Source organism: Gopherus evgoodei, unplaced genomic scaffold, assembly GCF_007399415.2.
Source record: "Gopherus evgoodei ecotype Sinaloan lineage unplaced genomic scaffold, rGopEvg1_v1.p scaffold_49_arrow_ctg1, whole genome shotgun sequence".
Lineage (NCBI taxonomy): Eukaryota > Metazoa > Chordata > Testudines > Testudinidae > Gopherus > Gopherus evgoodei.
Genome location: NW_022060070.1, coordinates 1,192,574 through 1,207,267, shown reverse-complemented (window position 1 = coordinate 1,207,267; position 14,694 = coordinate 1,192,574). Strand labels below are relative to the sequence as shown.

The 14,694-nt window shown below is 53.4% G+C and overlaps 1 pseudogene; it reads right to left on the bottom strand.

Moving 5' to 3' along the window:
* Positions 1–4,102: 4,102 nt before the first annotated feature.
* On the bottom strand, positions 4,103–5,040 carry LOC115643005 (annotated as a pseudogene).
* Between the last annotated feature and the right edge of the window lie 9,654 nt (positions 5,041–14,694).

The following is a 14,694-nucleotide window of genomic DNA, read 5'->3' as shown; positions in this document are numbered from 1 at the left end:
ATTGCTCATGGAGAGGGTGGGCCAGGATCAGCCCTAGGGGCATCGCAGCAGAGCTGTGTTGGGCCAGGCACTGCTCTCCAGATCCTTCACTCTCTGAGAGAACATCCTGACGCCCCCTCTTACTGCTGAGCTGCAGGAGGGGCCCAGAACTCCCTCGTCAAAGGGGATTGTGCTAATGACAGGTCTTATCACCAAGGGGTGTTGGGTAGAGTTCAGGTTCTCCACCCAGTGACCCAAATCATCCTTATGAGGCACACAGAGCTGAAATCTCTCTAAAGCTCTGAGCTCTGGCCCAATTATTGTAGTGTCCAAGCGCCTCACAATCAGTAACATATTGATCAGTACAACGCCCCATGCGGCAGGGCCATGCTACTAACTCCACTGGGCAGATCCCAAGGCCAGAAGGCACCACTGTGATCACCTAGTCTGACCCCCTGCACAGACAGACCAGAGACCTGCCCCACAATAACTCCTAGAGCAAAGTTAGAACAACCTCCTGCCTTAATTTAGCAATTCTCAGTGATGGAGAATCTGCCACGGCCCTTGGTAAATTGTTCCACTGGTTAATTACCCTCATTTTTAAAACAAGAATAATTTAATCATTCTCTGGGATCTTCTCTGAACCCCTCTCCAATTTATCAACATCCTTCTTGAACTGCAGACATCAGAACTGGACAAGTGGACAGACGATCCCAGCAGTGGTCGCACCAGTGATAAATACAAAGGGAAAATGACCTCTCTGTCCCCTACGTGAGATTCCCCTGGTTGTACATCCCAGACTGCACTAGCTTTTTCACTGGGCGCTCATGTTCAGCCAATTCTGACCCCCAAGTCTTTTCAGAGTCAGTGCTTCCCAGGATTGGGTCCCCCATCCGGTAAGGATGGCCTGCATCCCTTGCTCCTAGACGTAAACCTATATATTCAGCCATATTAAAACACGTGTTGCTGAAGCATGGAGGGACTAAGTGAGTTGCCCAAGGTCACAGAAGAAGTCTGTGGAAGAGCCTGGAACTGCAGCCAGTTCTTCTGAGTCCCAGGCCAGCACTTTAACCCTGAACCATCCTTCCTCTCTGGGGCTAGTGACCTGGGGAGGGGGCGGGGGCAGCTGAACTAGATGATCTAATGGCTCCATTTGGCCTCAAATTCTATAACTCTATGAATCATTATTTTGAGACGATCATTATCTTGGGTGCAACTTGAAGAAGTCACTACCCTGAATGCTGATAGGCACTAAACAATTACATCCGCTGGTGAAAAAGTATCAGGATTGTCACAGTTACACTGGATATATGGTCTCTTTACCCTCTAAACCAGGTTCTTTCCTGCTTTGGGGGGAATCTCACAATTGTCCCATTCTTTGACCTGAGAACACCCCATCTATTCTAAATGCTTATCACTGAGATGGTCCAGTTGGACACCTCAGTCTCTTCCCTTCAGGTGCTTGTGACTGGGGCTATACAGTCACCCCCAGCCTCCTTAAAACTAGTAGGTTTATTGGCAAACAGCAAAATGCATTGGGGAAAATTCTTTTAAAATACCAGGCAGCTGTCACACGTCTACACTCGTCTGTCTCACGTATCACTGCAAGCTAAGTTAGGCAGGCTTTACTGTGGAGATAGACAAACAAAACTGGCCCAACTTACATTCTTTTGGGAAGCCAAGGAGCTCTTGGGACCCAGCCTAGATTCCCTGTGTCTCTGAGAGCATCTTCCCATCTGTTTGTCATTTTCTTTTGGAATCAGACTTTGCTGAAACCTGTGTGAGCCTGGGCCCAGTCACCGTAGTGCTCTGCTGTGTCCACGTTGAAGGGCCAAGGTGTGAAGCTGGCCTTTGCCACAGTGCTTTCACTCAGGCAGATGTCTAAGATAACGCCCCTGTGTCTGTTATTCCCTTTGTTTGGCAGTTAGACCCATTCTGCCTCAATGGATCACAAACACGGGTCCAGTGGCTGTGCTGAGCCACTTGGTCTCCCCGTAACAGTCTAAAACTCCTCTCAGAAATCCAGTTCTTACCCTTCACTCTCACCCCCGAGCACCCCCACATCTGCCGCAGACACCAACACGCTGGAGTCATGGGGTTTCTCAAAAGCAGCTGTCACGGGAGGCTGTGGTAAGACGCCTTTTATAAGCAAATGTCAGAAGTGTTGCTCTGTTTAATCCCTCACATAGCCCCGATCTTACAGTCTTAGAGCATCTGAGCACCTTGTATGTATTTATCCTTCGGTCTCCACTGTGAGGCAGGGCAGGGCTATTATCCACCTGTGCAGAGGCTCAGAGACAGCCCATGGCTTGCCCACGGTCACACATGGCAAAGGAATCACACCCAGCTGTCCTGAGTCGCAGAGCAGTGCCCAGACAACAGGGCCAGGCTCCCAGCCATCTGGGTGGTGAGAAGTTCGGCTGGATTCTCTGCTGCGCCAGCAGAGCTCCCACCTTCGCTGCAGAGAGCAGGGACGGCAAGGAGCCAGTTACAGGGGTTTGATTCACTGGCCTGTTCTTCCCCTGCCCCTGTGGAGGTTAGAGCAGCCTGGGGGCTGAGCTAAACTCCACACAGTGATAACAGCTTTCCAGTGCACAGCTCACCCTGGCCAAGTCCCTGTGGATGGGGGCCATGCCAGAGTGCGCCCTTGTGGCCTGAGGTAGCCCTGCAGGTGCCCTGCCCTTCCCTCCAAGGTCCTTGCAATGACTTACTCTTTGCCTGGAGTACTTAGAAAAAGAGCCCCTGTCTGGGTTTGCATTAATTCAGTCTTCTCTAAAACACAAGGACTCCTACCCCATAGCCCCATCCTCCTCCTCTACTCAGCCCTCACCAAACTACTTTTGGGGCTGAGCATTGGTTCAGGCTTGCTGCAATCCCTGCTGCTTTTCCATGGAGACCCCGCCTCCATCCCATCTCTTCCCACTAGGCCCTTCCCCCTACACCTCCACTTCCCCTGATGCTCCACTCCTCCCCGGCCTGGGCACCAGCCGGGACATGGAAAGAGCTACCCCAGGAGCCCAGGCTGCTGTGAGGAGCCCAAGACTCTTCACCTTCCCTGGGGTGTGTCCTGGGGGCAGGGACACAGGGTGGAGGCTGCTCTTGGCCCCCCCAGCCTCCTGTCCAAGGCAGCTGGAGGATCTGGTGGTCCTCAAAGTGGCTCTAGCTCCTTGGACTCATTTCACCATGGCCCACCACTAGCTTCTGGCCTGGAGAGGGAGTGGAGGCTTGGGGGAAGAAGGGGAGCAGAAGGTGGGGCCTCACAGGGGGGAAGAAGAGGGGTGGAGCTCCTTCCTCTATCCCTATTTTGATTTTGAAAGGGTGGTCACTCTGCAGTGAATGGGATGCGCTGGGATTGGAGCTGGCTGTGCCTCTGTTGAGTAGCTGAGGTCCATTTCCACCCCTTTTCATTGCTGGGGCAGCACAAATGGAGGGGAGGAGGAGGGAACCTGCCCCTGAGTCACTCCCCAGGGCTGATGTGTGTCAGACCCTCACTGACATACGCAGCTCTGCTCTGCTCTCCTGAGGCTCCTGCATTAATCCTGTCTCTGACATGACTCAGTCACAAGCACCTGGCTGAGGGAGTGGGGGAAGGGTGGGTGTCCGTGCCCCTTGAATAGCCCCTGTCCATAGCTCCTGCAGCCCTCATGGATCACACAGCACCCAGAGCACTCAGGAAGGGCCAGGACTGTGACAGCAGAACAGTTCTGCACTGTTTTTTCATGGCCCGCGAATGTTTAACCGGAGACAGGACAGCATCAAGCCTGGGCAATGGGAAACAACATCCACTGCCCTTCTCTTTATTGACTGTATGGAGAGGAATTCTGTGGTCTGAGCAGGCACCGATATGGTTCTTTATGAACAAACATCCAATCTGGCTCTCACCGAACAAAGTCACTTTGTAAATGCTGCTGCCTGTCTTGGTCTTCTTCCCCCAGTGCCCTGCCCTCCCTCACCAGCCCCTCTACAATTGCTCCAGGCCTTAGACCCCATCTGAACCTATCTCTACATAGTGGAGATCGGTAGCGCATGTTGTCTTGGATTTAAGGGTCCAGGATGGAATAGGTGGCCAGTATATCTCGTCTCGCATGTCATCAGTGCTGGAGCAGGATGATGAACTGATCCTTCACCTGACGAACACCCTGAGTATCTTCGCACGAAGGTGTTTGCTTTTCACGCTGTACACAAGGGGATTAATCAAGGGAGGGACAAGCAGGGAAATGTAGCCCAGGAGAGTCTGACGCAAGGGAGAAGAACCCTCCCCAAATCTGTGTAACAGAGACAAGCCGATCATTGGTGTGTAGAAGAGAAGGACGGCGCAGAGGTGGGACACGCTGGTGTTCAGGGCCCTGAGACCCTCCGCTGGGACGTGATGCTCAGCACTGTTTTGAGGATCATCACATAAGAGAGGAAGATGAGCAGCGAGTCCAACCCCTCGGTCAAGAGAGTAATACACAAGCCATAGATGCTGCTTATTCTGATATCTGAACAAGCCATCTTCATGACGTCCTGGTTTATGCAGTAGCAATGGGAGAGGACATTGGATCGACAATGTTGGAACTGTTGCAGGAGAATAGGGAATGGGAGCATTACAGTCACCTCTCTGAGAACACACACCAGTCCCATCTTGCCTATTCTAGGCAGGGTTAAGATGGAAGCATATCTCAGTGGGTTACAGATTGCGATGAAATGGTCAAAGGCCATCAAGAACAGCACAGAGGATTCAATGCATTCAAACAAGTGGACAAAGAACAGCTGGGCAAAACAGGCATCGAGGCTGATCTCTCTAGAGTTAAACAAGAATATACCTAGTGTTGTCTGTATGGTGGATATCGATAAGCCAAGGTCTGTGACAGCCAACATGGAAAGGAAAATGTACATGGGCTCATAGAGGCTTGGATCTGTTTTTATAATGAACAGAATGACTGAATTTCCTACTATGGAAATAACATACATTAAGCAGAAAGGGATAGAGATCCAGAGATTTGGGACTTCTTCCTGCCTGGGTATCCCAGTGAGAAGGAACACTGCAGATGTGATTTTGGTGTAACTAACAGCTGACATTGTGTACTGTGCAGATCCAAGGCATTTTGAACTTTCCTTCTTGAAAGGAAAAAGAACAGAAAACTAGATTATATTTAACGAGACACCTTTCTGCTCTCAATACAAGTCTAAAGACTCCCAGGAGCTGATGAAAAATCAGCAAAAACAAAGCCTTGGATTTACACCACCGATAGCAAGATGGGCATTGCCAGACCGGATCAGACCTGCAGTTCATCTAGCCCAGTATCCACTGGCCAGTTCCACGTGCTTCAGAGAAAGGTGGAAGGATTCCTGGAATAAGTAGCTATGAGATAACCTGCTCCAAAAGTTTCCCCTGGCACCCACTAGTTACAGCTACTTTGTGGTGTAAATCAGGAAGGTTTAGAGCCGTTCCAAGAGTTTTTAAAACAGCCCTCACTTATGTAATTGAATTTTTGGTTACCTATGTAAACATCCAGTCCTTCTTTGAATTCTGCTAGGTTATTAGCCCCTTTGATAGCTTGTGGCTGGGAGTTCCGCAGCCTACTTGAGCAATGTGTGATTTTACAATTGTAACCTTCGCACAGACATCCTTTCTGACCCTCCACGTCTGAGTGCGGGCCATTGTATAAACTGCATGTGAAAATGGTGATTATATTTATCTTTGTTGCATTGAAGATAGTTACTAACATGATATTATTTTCAAATGCTCCCGGTGATACACTCTGACCCCCAAGAATCCCTCCAGGAGAAGGTGAAGTGCTTTGTCTGGCCAATATTGACTGAATACAGAAAGTTTGATCATCCTACAGGTTTCTCTTCATCCCCACAGGAACTGCTCCCTCTCTCCATGGAAGAGTCTGTAGCAATCTGCAAAGATAAAGCTTACATGGACAGTTACTTCATCTGGGCAGGGAAGCGGTTGGTACCACAAACAGTATCCTGGTCAGTGTGCAAGTTACATCAGGCATGCTCGTGTAACAGCTAATGATGAAAATTACATACAACCACTATTACCCTGCCCTTTCCAGCACCTCTGCTCCACTCTTTGCTGACAGATAGAGCAGCGGCCTTTTTCTCAGGACTCCTTGGAAAGTCTTGCCCAGGTATTGCAGAGGGATTGTGCTCAGGACCCTGATTAGAAACAGCTTCTTGTTAGTCACCAGGAGACAGTATCATATAAGTATTCAACGTCTTTATTAATGATCTGGATGATTGGATGGATGGCACCTTCAGCAAGTTCACACATTACACTAAGCTAGGGGGGAGAGAGAGATACACTAGAGGGTAAGGATAGGGTCCAGAGGGACCTAGACAAATTGGAGGATTAGGCCAAACGAAATCTGATGAGGTTCAACAGGAACAACTGCAGAGTCCTGCACTTAGGATGGAAGAATCCCATACACCGCTACAGGCTGGGGACTGACTGCCTAAGCAGCAGTTCTGCACAAAAGGACCTGGGGATTACTGTGGGTGAGATGCTGGATATGAGTCAGCAGTGTGACCTCATTGTCAAAAAGGCTAATGGCATATTGGTCTGCATTAGGAGGAGCATTGTGAGCAGATAAAGGGAAGTCATTATTTCTTTCTAGTCGGCAGTGCTGAGGGTACATCTGGAGTATTGGGTCCAGTTTTGGGTCCCCCACTACAGAAAGGATTTGGACAAATTGGAGAGAATCCAGCAGAGGGCAAAGAAAATGATCGGGGGCTGGGGCACATGACTTACGAGGAGAGGCTGAGGGAACTGGGATTGTTTAGTCTGCAAAACAGAAGGATGAGGCGGGATTTGATAGCTGCTTTCAACTACCTGAAAGGGGGTTCCAAAGAGGATGGATCTAGACTGTTCTCAGTGATGGCAGATGACAGAACAAGGAGTAATGGTCTCAAGTTGCAGTGGGGTAGATCTAGGTTGGATATTAGGAAACACTATTTCACTAGGAGGGTGATGAAGCACTGGAATGGGTTACCTGGGGAGGTGGTGGAATCTCCATCTATAGAGGTTTTTAAGGCCTGGCTTGACAAAGTCCTGGCTGGGATGATTTAGTTAGAATTGGTATTGCTCTGAGCAGGGGGTGGGACGATATGACCTCCTGAGGTCTCTTCCAGCCCTAATCTTCTATGACTATATGATTCTATGATTCTATGATTCACTGAACAAGGAGTTCATAGCATAAAACCTTTCCAAATAGTATGTGGAGAAATTTTAAATACTTTCTAAAGCAAAAGTCATTAAGCAGTTAAGTTAACACTACTCCTTCCTGTAGAGATTCTAACAACTCTGCTGATGGCTTTCAATATACAGGCATGGCATGAACGTTTCATGTGTAAAATTTGTATTACAGTTACAAGTTTTGGCATAACATTTACACATCTTTATTTTAGTACACATGTCAACCCATTCTTTCCCCTCTGATCTTCTCTCAGAGATGATTTCTCAGGTTAGAGTGGGACTTAAAATGTAGCGTCTGTCATCGGGATTTCTTCAGAACATGAAAAGTTCGCAGGGTCTCACCTCTCATTCAGTCACTTGACAACAAACAAAAGTCTATTAGCTCCCCTGTCCCTGGGTTAATAGCTGACTGGTTCTCCTCAGGGTCCATTCTGTCAGTCTGTAGCCTGTATCCGGAGTGGTAACAGGCACTGGGATCAATATAGAAAATATCCATTCCCTGAGCTCTCACTCTCTAGTTCATAATAAATGGATGCTGTTATTCAGCCAGGATGAGTTTGCAGGAAGTGGATTTGAAAGTCAATGCATGGGTATTCATAGAAATGGAACTTGTTTCCCACAGTAAGTAGTCTATTGCTCTCCCTCTCTCTCTCTGACAGACTCTGTCCTGTATTCCTAAAATCCTGAGAACAGCATTGGGACAGACGTGGAGCTGAGGTGCCGTAACAAATGTGTGTGTTAAAGACAGTTCTTGGGATGTTTGCTGTCTAGCTCTATTGGGCTAACTTTTGGGATGTTTATGTTATGCTATATTGGGTGAAACCAGTATGGTTCTTCTTAGTTCAAGAGCAGGCTGCTGGAAAACAAGCAGAATGGGAAGGCACAGATCAAGAAATGCCGTCTCTCAGTAAGCTTTTCAGGGAGGTTGAGAGACAACGCTGGAGCTACAAGCTGGGAAGAGGCCACTTCCAGACTCCAGCCACATTACACAAGTTTTTTTCTAGTGCTGGGAGCCTGTCCAGAGATGGGACAGCTGTTGCTGATAAGCTTCTCAGACTGCAAAGACAGACACCACTGGGGAAATCTGGAGGCCCTGGGCCTGCCTGTGTCTGCATCAGTTTGGGAGGACTTCAGGTCAGAGAGGTGTACAGACTGTTCCTGGAAAACCCTCTTATTCTCCTGTGTCATACTTTATTCCTGCTGTTCAGATTAAACAGTAGTTTGGTTCAAGAAGGCTGGTCAGTCATCTCAGCATTAGTCAAATGCTGACAAAGGGAAGAACCACAGGCGTCAAACCCACTGGGACCTGCTCGATAAGTACAGTCCCCCCGCAGGGTGCTGTAGCCCAGGGCCCAGTCTGAGGGTGGGAGGATCCCGGGATTCCACCCCATGAGAGGGGAGGTTACGAGGTCTGACATCTGGTACTCAGAGAGCAGAGACATGCAGGTCGCCCTGTAACTCGGAGGGATATCTACAGGGCAGACATGCTAGAGCCCTCAGCCAGTCAGGAAACAGAAATATGCCCTACAGGACCTGTTACCACAGACCAACACAGCTCTGAATTCCTGCCTTCACAATCGAGCCAGAGAATAAAACCTTTGAAAATGCATTTGCTGGTTCAGTTTCCAGGAGCAAATAGATCTGAGGTGATTGGGAACTAGTCACAGATATTCTGTGGGGTCTCCTCTCACTCAGCCCCTGGCAGGATGGGGCCCAGAGCACACAGGATCTCTAGTGATGGAACCCCTGGAGAACTCCTGACTCAGGGCATTGGGGTTTTAACACTCCTAGCTCGCTTTGATGTCACTTTTCTGTGTAGCTTGAACAACGGGCCGTGGAGCATGGGCAGAGGTAGGGGAGGGGTTCCCAAGCTACCTAGCGCTGCCTGTCCTCCAGCCCTGTCACTGAGCCACCCCGATAGCCCAGCTGAGTCCTCTGCTGCTGCACAGAACATCTGCAAATGGAAACAGCTTGCAGCCTTTACACATCACTTTGCATTGTAAAGAGAGTGAAACCTGCCAACGTCCCCAATTCCTGCTGGAAGGGGAGCCGCTGACGCCAGAGGTCTTCACCCTTAAGGACAAGGAGTCATCGCGATGTTGAATGGGCAGCAGGCAGCATCTGTTCAGACAAGGAGGCAACTGTCTTTAGGAAGCATGTTCGCACATTCCCGTGGGGGCCACTTGGCCATCAGGGAAAAGACGGTTACTCACCTTTGTAACTGTTGTTCTTCGAGATGTGTTGCTCACATCCATTCCAGTTAGGTGTGCGCGCCGCGCGTGCACGTTCGTCGGAAACTTTTTACCCTAGCAACTCCAGTGGGCCGGCAGGTCGCCCCCTGGAGTGGCGCCGCCATGGCGCCCAATATATATCCCTGCCGGCCCGCCCGCTCCTCAGTTCCTTCTTGCCGGCTACTCCGACAGTGGGGAAGGAGGGCGGGTGTGGAATGGATGTGAGCAACACATCTCGAAGAACAACAGTTACAAAGGTGAGTAACCGTCTTTTCTTCTTCGAGTGATTGCTCACATCCATTCCAGTTAGGTGACTCCCAAGCCATACCTAGGCGGTGGGGTCGGAGTGAGAAGTCGCGGCATGGAGCACTGCAGTTCCGAAGGCCGCATCCTCTCTCGACTGCTGTACCAGGGCGTAGTGGGAAGCAAAGGTGTGGACCGATGACCAGGTCGCTGCCCGACAGATTTCCTGGATGGGCACACGGGCCAGGAAAGCCAGCGACGACGCCTGCGCCCTGGTAGAATGCGCAGTCACACGGCCCGTAGGGACATGGGCCAAGTCATAACAGGTCCTGATACAGGGCGTAACCCACGAGGATAACCTCTGGGAGGAGATAGGAAGCCCTTTCATACGGTCCGCTACCGCCACGAAAAGCTGGGGGGATTTGCGGAAGGGTTTGGTCCTCTCTATGTAGAACGCGAGAGCTCTACGGACATCCAGCGAGTGGAGCTGCTGCTCCCTGCCTGAGGAGTGAGGTTTTGGGAAAAAAACCGGGAGGAAAATGTCTTGGTTGACGTGGAAGGCTGAGACCACCTTGGGTAGAAAGGCAGGGTGTGGTCTAAGCTGCACCTTGTCTTTGTGGAAGACCGTGTATGGGGGGTCCACCACAAGGGCTCGGAGTTCCGACACCCGTCTAGCTGAGGTGATAGCTACTAGAAAGGCAGCCTTCCAAGAGAGGTAAAGCAGGGAGCAAGTAGCTAACGGCTCAAAGGGGGGCCCCATGAGCCGGGACAACACCAGGTTAAGATCCCAGGTTGGAGCAGGGGGACGGACGTTAGGGAATAACCGTTCCAGCCCCTTAAGGAATCTCGACACCGTCGGGTGAGAAAAAACGGAGCGACCGTCCGCACCCGGGTGAAAGGTGGAGATAGCTGCCAGATGGACTCGCAACGACGATAAGGCCAGACCATGTTCTTTGAGGGACCAAACATAATCTAAGATTTCGGATACCGAAACGTCCATAGGGCGGAGATTTCTCTCTACGCACCAACAGGAGAAGCGTTTCCATTTTGCCGAATATGTGGCTCTTGTGGATGGTTTCCTGCTGCTCAAGAGCACCTCTCTCACAGGCGTGGAGCAGCGCAGCTCGGAACCAGTTAGCCACGCAGGAGCCACGCCGCTAGGTGCAGCGACTGCAGGTCTGGGTGACAGAGGGACCCGTGGTCCTGGGTAATCAGGTCCGGATGAAGGGGCAGGGGAACTGGGTCGGCTACGGCCAAGTCTAGCAGCATGGTGTACCAGTGCTGTCTGGGCCATGCCGGGGCCACCATGATAACACGAGCCCTGTCTCTGCGCACCTTCAGGAGGACCTTGTGAACCAGAGGGAACGGAGGAAACGCATAGTACAGGTGGGTCGACCACTGGATGAGGAAGGCATCCGCTATCGACCCCGGCTCCCTGCCCTGAAAGGAGCAGAACGCTTGGCACTTCCTGTTCCCCTTGGACGCAAAGAGGTCCACCCGGGGATAACCCCACCTCCGGAAAATGGAGAGAGCGACGTCCGGTCGAAGGGACCACTCGTGTGACAGGAAGGATCTGCTCAATCGATCCGCCAGCGTGTTCCGTACTCCGGGAAGGAAGGAAGCCTTGAGGTGAATGGAGTGGGCTACGCAAAAGTCCCAGAGTCGTATCGCCTCGAGGCACAGGGAGGAGGACCTGGTGCCGCCCTGCTTGTTGATATAATACATGGTCGTCGTGTTGTCCGTGAACACGGCTACACAACGACCCTGAAGCTGATGACAAAACGTTTGGCAAGCAAGGCGGACCGCTCTCAACTCCCTCATGTTGATATGTAGCCCCACCTCCTCCTGGGACCATAGGCCCTGCGTCCGCAGGGTCCCTAGGTGGGCCCCCCAGCCTAGATCTGAGGCATCCGTTGTCAGGGATACCGAGGGCTGAGACGGGTGAAAGGGAAGACCCGCACACAATACGGACTGGTCCCCCCACCAGCCGAGGGAATCTAAGACCTTCTGGGGGACTGTGATTAACATGTCTAGCGGTTGCCTTGGTCTGTAATGACTGATAAGCCACAGCTGGAGAGGCCTCATGCGGAGCCGAGCGTAGTCGGTCACAAAGGTGCACGCCGCCATGTGGCCTAACAGGGTTAGATATGTCCTCACTGACGTCAACGGGGCTGACCGCAAGCGTTGAACGATCGCCACCATGGTCTGGAACCGCTGCCGAGGCAGCGAGGCCCTGCCCACAGTGGCGTCCAGGACGGCCCCGATAAATTCCACCTTCTGAGTGGGCCTCAGGGTGGACTTGTCTGTGTTTATCAAGAGGCCCAGACTCGCAAACATGCCGGTGATCACGCGGACATGGCTGTACACCTGCTGTTCCGACGTGCCCCGAATCAACCAATCGTCCAGATAAGGGAACACGTGGACACGGTTGCGCCGAAGATGCGCCACGACAACTGCCATGCATTTTGTAAACACCCTCGGGGCCGTGGACAGGCCAAACGGGAGGACCGCAAATTGATAATGACGAGCCCCCACAACGAAGCGGAGGAAGCGTCTGTGGCGTGGCCAAATGGCAACGTGGAAATACGCGTCCTGCATGTCGAGGGCGGCGTACCAGTCTCCCGGATCCAGGGATGGAATAATGGTCCCCAGGGATACCATGCGGAACTTCAACTTCACGAGGTATTTGTTGAGTTCTCGCAGGTCGAGGATAGGCCTGAGGCCCCCCTTGGCCTTGGGGATCAGAAAATAGCGGGAATAAAACCCCTTGCCTTTCTCGTTTTCGGGAACCGCCTCTATAGCTCCTTTGCTGAGGAGCGTCTGCACCTCCTGCCGAAGGAATTGCTCGTGAGAGGGGTCCCTGAAGAGGGACGAGGAAGGAGGGCGGGAAGGAGGGAACGAAACAAACTGCAGGCGGTACCCCGTCTGCACCACGCTCAAGACCCAGCGGTCCGATGTTATTTGGGACCACGCCGGGAGGAAAAACGAAAGGCGGTTGGAAAACGGAGGGGAAGGATCCGTAGGGGAAACTGTTACTGCGCCCTCGAGCGCACCTTCAAAATGAAGGCTTAGGACCAGGCGGGGGTTTTGAAGAGCCTTGGTTCTGCCCCCCTTGGTTCCCCGACTGCCTGCGCCTCCCGTTCCTGCCGCGGCGCCTGTAAGGGTCCTGCCGCTGGCGGAACTGGGAAAACGGCCGACGGTGCTGCTGTTGTTGCGGCCTAAAGGGTCTACGCTGTGTCACGGGGGTGTGCATCCCGAGGGACCGCGCAATGACCCGGTTGTCCTTTAAACTCTTAAGTCTGGGGTCTGTCTTATCGGAAAACAGGCCCTGGCCTTCGAAAGGAAGGTCCTGTATCGTGTGCTGGAGCTCTGGCGGAAGGCCGGAAACCTGCAGCCAGGAGATGCGACGCATCGTAACTCCTGACGCGAGGGTACGGGCAGCCGAGTCCGCAGCGTCCAAGGAGGCTTGCAAGGCCGTGCGCGCGACCTTCTTGCCTTCGTCCAAGATGGCCGTGAACTCTTGGCGAGCATCCTGTGGCAGCAGCTCCTTAAATTTGTCCACTGCCACCCAGGAGTTAAAGGCGTATCTGCTCAGCAGGGCCTGTTGGTTAGAGACCCTGAGCTGCAGCGCCCCAGCCGAATACACCTTACGGCCAAGGAGGTCCATCCGCCTGGCTTCTCTGGATTTGGGGGCCGGAGCCTCCTGGCCGTGACGCTCCCTATCGTTCACCGATTGCACTACCAGTGAACCGGGAGTCGGGTGAACATGTAAATATTCGTACCCCTTAGAAGGCGCCATGTACTTCCTCTCGACTCCTTTCGCTGTCGGAGGGATGGAGGCCGGGGACTGCCAGATAGTATTGGCATTGGCCTGAATGGTCCGTATAAACGGCAGGGCGACCCTGGTGGGAGCATCGGAAGAGAGGATGGTGACAATGGGGTCCTCTATCTCCGAGACCTCCTCTGCCTGCAGACTCAGGTTTTGAGCCAATCGCCTGAGGAGGTCCTGGTGCGCCCTGAGATCCAGCGGGGGGGGACTGTTGGAGGAGGTACCCGCCACCGCCTCATCCGGGGAGGAGGATGATGAGACCCCAGGCACAATAGTGTCCAACTGAGGGTCTTCCTCAGCCCTCGCCTCTGTCTCCGGAGCCCCAGCAGAGTCCTGCTGTTTGGACCCTTCGTCCCCTTCCGGGGAGGGAGGGGGGCGAGACAAGGAGGCTTCAGGGGCCCTACGCTCCGCAGTCGCCGGCCTAGCAGGGAGCTGCTGGGGGCCCTGGGCCTGATGGTACGCCCAGGGTGTCCAGAATCCCCACTGTGGGGGGCCTTGGTCCTGCAGCGGCAGATCAGCAAACAGCGCCGCCTGCCGGTCGGTGCCCAGCGCATAGCCGCTGTCCGTCTGGGAGGACACGGACGGCTGCCTGGAGGGCCACGGCGGGGCCGACCCTGGATGGTACGGGTCTGCGCGGGCCGGCACGGAGGATCGTCTCGGTGCCGGGGACCGGTGCCGGGAGTCATAACGGTGCCGGGATCGGGACCGGGATCTGTCACGGTGCCGGGCGCTGCTTCGGGACCGGGATCTGTCACGGTGCCGGGCGCTGCTTCGGGACCGGGATCTGTCACGGTGCCGGGCGCCGCTTCGGGACCGGGATCTGTCACGGTGCCAGGCGCCGCTTCGGTGCCGGGACCTACTACCAGCTCGGTGCCGGGAGATCGACCGGGACCGGGACCTGCCACCAGCTCGGTGCCGGGAGGTCGAGCGAGATCGGGACCGGGACCTGCCACCAGCTCGGTGCCGGGAGGTCGACCGGTGCGGCGAGTAGCGTCGGGACCTGCTCCTGGAGTCGCGGTGCCGGTGTCGACTGGAGCCTGACCGCGACCGTCTCGATGCCGACCGGTGCCGCGAGTGCGACCGGTACCGCTGAGGGGAGCGGTGCCGGGACTGCGAGCGGCGTCGGGATCTGGAGCGCCCAAGACGTCGGGGCCTGGATGGCGAACGACTGTCCGTGGGCGGTGCCGACATCATGGGCTTGCCTCTGGACGTGACCCGCACCG